The sequence below is a fragment of the Oryctolagus cuniculus genome, chromosome 3 (assembly GCF_051225735.1).
Source record: "Oryctolagus cuniculus isolate XC-2025 breed Fujian yellow rabbit chromosome 3, ASM5122573v1, whole genome shotgun sequence".
Taxonomy (NCBI): domain Eukaryota; kingdom Metazoa; phylum Chordata; class Mammalia; order Lagomorpha; family Leporidae; genus Oryctolagus; species Oryctolagus cuniculus.
The window spans coordinates 80,662,101-80,669,409 of record NC_142869.1 but is presented as its reverse complement, the minus strand read 5'-3'; positions in this window follow the sequence as shown (position 1 = coordinate 80,669,409).

Here is a 7,309-nt window from a genome sequence, read left to right as displayed (position 1 = left end):
CACTTCCTCTGCAATCATTATTCCAAAAGACACCAATACCAGAAGGTATCTGAGCCTTGGCAACTCCAATCACTTGGCATGACAGCAAGTTTGAATTAAGGAATGGAGGAGGGGCAATAAAATTGCCAGGAAGTGGAAATTACCATATTCGTACACATTTAAGCTCTGTGAAACTCCTCCCTTTGTTCTATGGATTTGTTCTTATAATTGCAACAGAATTCCTCCCACAAGATAGAGTTTAGAAAAAAATGCAACATTAAACATCATGACACCCTCATGGTGGATTTTTTTTCCTCTTTTATTTGGTATGGACTGTACTCAGAACTTTTTCTTCTTTGAATCATATATGCATACATATATACACATATATTTTCTTATATTTTACATATTTTCCTTCTTCCAATAATACATACATATATATGAAAAAAGCACACACACACACACACGCATTTCTCAAGATGAAGTAACTTGAGTGGTAAGACTTCCTGCCTTCTTCCATGATTCATTTCCCCCTTTTCCATATGCTCTCTGCCTACATAAATACCTTTAGCCTGTTCATTAATTCCCCGGTAAATGTATTCAATTCTTCCCTCTGTTCCTTTTTTCCAACACTCCAGTTGCTTTTTAGAAGTTTTAGCTCTAACCTTATGCTCTCTGTCTCTCTAGCCCTGCAGTGATTGTCACTATCTTTCTGTGTTTCTCTTTCCTCAAAGTCTTGTAAAATATAACATACTGCAAAGCAGTGGTATTCCTGGGATTTAGCATTTGGGATGGCAGATGGGGTGGTAACAAATCTGCCTGTGGGGGCTGGGTACATCCCTTAGCTCTCCCAACCCATTGCATACATTTTGAATTAAAAATATTAATGATAACAGATTAAAAATACAGTAATGTGCCATTTCATGTATTTATTTAGGAGCAGTTGAGAAAACAAACTTATTAATTCTTAGTCCAACACAACTAACATATAGCTAAATATAATCCCTTTGATTAGTAAATAGGTATGAGTGACATAGAGTTCATGGCCTCACTGAAACTCAGCCAATGGTGAAAAAGGCATTGGCAAAGAGGTAACCGCCATACAAGAAACTGAGGTCGACTGTCAACCATATTCCATTTAGACTGTCTCCTTGAATCCTGATTGCCCCTCACTCTTTTTATCCTAACTATTCATAGACCCATTTCTTAATAAGACCAAGACCATTATTGCTTAATCATAGTATTATAATTACTTCTCTCTGTATGTCTACCAACTAGATTTTAAACTCTTGAGAATAAGGACTACAAGATCTGAACAGATCTTGTCAGTGTGCACAGAAAGGGAAAAGGAACTCATGTTGACAGAGCATTTCCTATATAGATGTATAGACATTTCACGTGTATATTCTCATCTGGACATGGCAACAACCTATGTCCATAGATGTCAGTATTGATTTCATAAAGGTGAAGTTATTTTATGTAGATCACAAAGCCAGCAGGAGATCCAAGACGCAACTCCAATCTTCATGACTGTAAAGAATGTGTTCTCTATGCCACACTGTGCCACTCGGTGTTGAATGAACGCATGATGGGTGATGAATCAATCAAGCAAGCAAATGTGGACCCAAGGCACTTAAGTTACGCCAGCTTGATGATTCTCCAATTGCAAAATAGATAGTGGCTGCTTAATAGTAGATGTTAAAAATGGGAGGGTTCTGTGAAAAGAAAAACACTGAACTCTAAATTAAAATCTCAACATTGATAAATGTGAAAAACTGACAGCAACAACTTGCTTTACAACATCAGAAGCCATATTCATTTGATTATCACAACTGACGACTGAATGGAAACAGGGAGACTAAGAGAGGACTGAGTCAACAACAAATGGGTTGTTATTGTCAATCTAGAATTGGATCCAAAATACTTTGAAAACTTTATACTCTGTTCAGTCATACATAATTCTTCAAATACTGAAGTACAATTCCTTACCCCAGGCACTAATGGAAACTGTGCACCAGGAGGAAACTTTTATCATCAATTAACAAGTATTGAAAACCTATCAAGACAGTACATTTGTGCTATTGGATTTTCTAGAGTAGAAAAGCAGATTTCAGCTCCAGACTCCTTTGTGATGTAACCACAGTGCAGCTAGAGAATTATATCAAGCACTGCAGATGGTATAGAATATCCTAATTACAATTCAAAATTGCACTAAATGCTTTTCTAAATGGAAAACAACTAGATAAATTAATTTGAAAGGACATATAAAATTACAGTTATAAGGAGACAAATATTTGATTAGCAAATCTTTCCGTTTTGCCTGACTACTTCTAAATAACTTTTAGACCACTAAGGAAACACACACACACACACACACACACATATCTATGGTTTAGGAAAAAAGAAAAAGTATTTTCATTACGTTCTGTTTCTTTTGAAGAATTCCCTGAGGAATTCTTCTAAAGTTGAGGAAAATCAGCATACACAAATACATCCTCTTGCAATCTCCTTGGAAACTAGAATTGCTGGCAAATTCAGCCAGCACGCAGCAAAATGTTTTCTCTGGGTTCACTTGAAAAGAGAAAAATATTGTGAAAAATTCAAAGGAAGGTATGTGTTGAGTTACAGAGTTTGATGTGCTATCCTCTAGGGGCCCACGTTTCCATGCACCAGAAAGACTGCTGCTTTATGCCAAGTCTACTGCTGTGCCATCAAAATAAAATAAGCCAAAGAAAACTGCTAATAAAATGGCTACCATTTATAGAGCACTTAGCAGGTGCAGGTTCTATACTAAATATTTCACTTGCATTATCTCATAATTTTCGCATTCTAGGAAGCAGGCATTGTTTGCCTCATTTTACAAAATAGGAAATGGAGGATCAGCGAAGTCAAAAATTCAGCCATGGTCACATAGCTAGTGACAAGGCTCAGTGAACCTTGACACTTGTGCTCTGAACACAATTTTACATTTCCACGGTCACAACTATGTTGTCAATAAGACCACCTTGACTTTCTTCCCATCCCAGTTCAATGACATACTAACACCAGGCTTTGTGTGGGATTTTCTTTTTTTCCTTTCTATAAAGATTTATTTATTTATTTGAAAGGCAGAGTTACAGAGAGGCAGAGGCAGAGAGACAGAGTGAGAAGTCATCCATCTGCTGGTTCACTCCCCAAATGGCCTCAACAGTCAGTGTTGCACTAACCCAAAGCCAGGAGCCAGAAGCTTCTTCTGGGTCTCCCTCACAGGTGAAGGGGCCCAAGGACTTGGATCATCTTCCACTGCTTTCCCAGACCACAGCAAAGAGGTAGATTGGAAGTGGACCAACCGTACTTGAATGGGCACCCATACGGGATGCTGGCACTGCAGGCAGCAGCTTTACCCACTATGCCACAGGGCCGGTTCTGGGATTTCCTTTTATAAAATAGAAATTTGAATTTATTTGTCTATTTCAAAGACAAAGAGATACAGAGAAAGTGAGCAAATGAGCTCACATCCACTGATTCAGTTACCCAAATGCTGGTGGTTTGCTGGGCCAGGCCAAAGCTGGGAGCCAGTAACTCAGTTTGGGTTGCACATGTGGGTGGCAGGGATTCAACCACTTGAACCATCACCTATTCCCTCCAAGGGTGTGCATTAGCAGGAAGCTGGATCAGAAGTAGAGGTGAGACTCGAACCCAAACATTCCAATATGGGATGCAGGCAACCTCAGTGGCATCTTAACCACAACACCAAATGCCCACCCTTGGGGATTTCTTTTGAAAATGGAACCACTAACATAAAGATATGGTTGCTGTTCCTATCAATAGGCCATGTTTTTATCTATTCCTCATGACTCACTTCAGCACAAATATATAGTGTGAGGAAAAATCCACAATGAGGAGAGTAAATTATTTGTGCTCTACCTCTAGATGGACAAAAAAATGAAGAGCCATGCTGACACACTCCTGCACACACAAATGGGAAACACAGATTTGTTTTGACAACCTATTATACTACAAAAATATTTATGAATGTAAGCTGCAGCAAAGTGCATCCATCTTCCAAAAGCACACACACCCCGCCAAAGGCTGCTTAGATTTGGGGAAGGTGAGAATACCCTCTTAAAATGAACCACCCTCAGGCTAAAGGGGTGAAAAGGGGGAAGCCTCCAGCTTTCTTTTATCAGGATTCCTTGTAACGCCGTTCTTCGCACAGAACTCTAATTCTTCACATCCACTGTGAAGTGACCACCCTTTATTTTGCAATCATAGAGTATAGCTGGCAGAACTGAAGTGCCTTGGCAGCTGCAGAGATGAAACTCAACTGAACAAACAGATTCTTAAGTGATGCTTAGATGGAAGAACTTGGACATGGTTCAGATTTTTTCTTAATTCATTTAAATGTGTGATTGAATCCTGCTCATTACCCTCTCGGCAGTCTATTATGTATTCAGCTCTTTATTGTATAATAATATTGAGGGTGGAAAATAAGAAAGGTACAATATTACCAACTCTTCTTATTACAGAAGAGCAGCTTTGTTTATGTCATAAACAATAGTCAATAAATGCATATAACAAGTTAATTTTTCACAGCAATCTATACTGAGAACTTGAAATATGCTAGTTTGTTCTTTGGTCCAAATTTCTTGAGACAAATAAATGCTGCTGTACAGTTATCATATTAAAATCTTGGAGTAAACAAAGTGTGAGAACTTGTAGGCCCAGTTTTAGAATGTTGTTTAATACAGAATGATGACTGATGACTTTCCTATGGTATTGCTCATCACCTCTCTGACCTCATTTCCAAACACACTTCCCTCATTCACTCTGCTCCAGCCATGTGGATGTCCCAAAGTGTACTCCCATGTCAGGGTCATTGGATTGCTATTTTCTATGAAACTCTGTTAGCTATGATAGCCACAATGGCCTTACCCTTACTTCTTTCAAGTGTCCACTCAAATGTTACCTTTTATCTTTACTGCATCTAACCTGCTTAATGATTTTCTTCATATTTGTGCCATCTAACATATGATTCTTGACTATCTTCTCCCACTCAAATGTTAGTTCCAAAACAAAAGTACTTGGGTCACTGGAATAAGTCCAGCACTTGGAACAGGCCTTGCACACAGCAAAAGCTCATGAGTAAATAAATCAATGAATATCACAAAAGCCAGTTTAGGGCTGTGGGCAAAGTGTGGTACAGTGTGGTAGATACCTACAACATTAGTCTATAAAAGTGAGCTTAAATATTGCTTGAAATGTAACGTGATAGGGGCTTGCGCTGTGGCGTAGCAGGTGACGCTGCTGCCTGCACTGCTGGCATTCCATATGGGTGCCGGTTCAAGTCCTAGCTGCTCCACTTCCGATCCAGCTCTCTGCTGTGGCCTGGGATAGCAGTGCAAGATGGCCCAAGTCCTTGTGTCCCTGCTTCCATGTGGGAGACCCAGAAGAAGTTTCTGGCTCCTGGCTTCGGATTGGCACAGCTCCGGCTGTTGAGGCCAACTGGGGAGTGAACCAGCAGATGGAGGACTTCTCTCTCTCTCTTTGCCTCTCCTTCTCTCTCTGTGTAACTCTCATTTTCAAGTAAATAAATAAATCTTAAAAAAAAACAGTAATGTGATATAGAATATTTATTTTAAGCCCCTTCTGGAGAAGTCTGGCAAATGTTTAAAAGAAATTCTTTGATAAACTATATGAACCTTCCCTCTCAGAGGTGTTAGCTAAACTATAGGGATCTTTTTCTTTTACTACATGGAGTTTGGATTAGAGAATTGTTTGGTCTTAAAATAGGTCACCATGGCTCTCCTTCTCCCTTCTCTCTGTCCTGCTCAGTCTCTCCCCTAAATAAATGGTAAGGAATTATTCATTAGTGCTGGTTTGAAAAGGTACCATAACATCAGCCTGCCCTGTGTGCCCACATGTCTGTTCTGTTCAAGACCCCACAGTGCTTCTCAATTACCTTTTGGATTGTATTCAAACTTCTCAACTTTGGCACTCAGTCCATGGACCCTGTTAATATAACCTTACATGGTAAAAGGGACTTTGCAGAGAGAAGGTTAGAGATTTTAAAACACAGAGATTAGGATATGAACCTAGATGAACCAGTTGAATCCAATGCAATCACAGATACTTAAAAGAAACACAGTGCTGAAGAGGGAGGCATAAGAGTGATTCAAAGTAGGAGGAAGATTCAAATGTCATTGTTGGCTTTGAAGATAGAAGGGACCATGAGCAAAAAATGTAAGGGTGCCATTTGGAAGCTGGGAATAGCCACCATCAAACAGCCAGCAAGAAAACAGAGATCTATGTGCTGTAACTACATGGAAGTCAAGTATGCCAACAACCTGAAAGAGTCTGGAGTCAGATCCTCCTCCTGAGCCAGTCTTAAGCTTAGCTGTATGAGCTATAGCCAGAGAAACCAGTTGAGTCCACTGGACTTCTGCCCTAACATAAAAATTGCATTGTTTAAACTACTACCCTGAAAATATTAATGAAAAAGCAAAATGCTACATTTGCAGTAATTTGTTATGGCCCCTATAAAAATTAACGCAAGATCTTTAGAAATCTGGATCTACTTGTGTATCCAGAGCATCCCGTGTGAATTCTAAAACATGAATATATTGCTCCAATCCTTCTAGCCCACAAAATGTTCACTTATTATTAACCCCAGCCTGTTCCTCCACCCAAGCTAATTCTCCTGTCACAGCAATGCAAACTGGGCCCTACAAAGCTGATTTACCTCCAACTCCCAGCTCTGTCACTTTTAACCTGGTTGCCCAACAGGAATTTCTACTTAAAAGAGTCACAATATACTTCATATAATTACATATGTTAGTCAAGTGCCTTTATCATTTTCTCTTCCAAAACAAACAAAACCTTTAAGCCCTTCATAAGCTAAAATCACATCTTCTTTGTGTCTGCCAAAGCACAAAACAATGGATGCAGAGTAAACATTTCCAAGGAACTTGCTTACTTTACTTTATTATGTCCACTTGGAGATTTTTTTATACGTAGAATGCTTTCTTATTTACTAAATTGAAAGAATTTGCAAAATAGTTTGCAGCATGGTTGATTTCTGCTTGTATCCAACGTTCTATGTGTAGAGTTTTAACAGATGTGATTAGTGATAGGAAGTGCTTAGATTCATTTATATGTATCAACTATAAAATCTTTGCAGGGACACAGTTCTCACCTGATGCCTACCTTCCCATTTCATCCTGTTTCTGAGTCTTTCAGTGCTAACAACGTGAAAGCCATAACCAAACCACGTGGAGACAACTTATCAACCTCAGTGGCAGCACAATTGTGTGTCATTGCCTAAACAGCATCTCCAACTTTCACAGCAGTA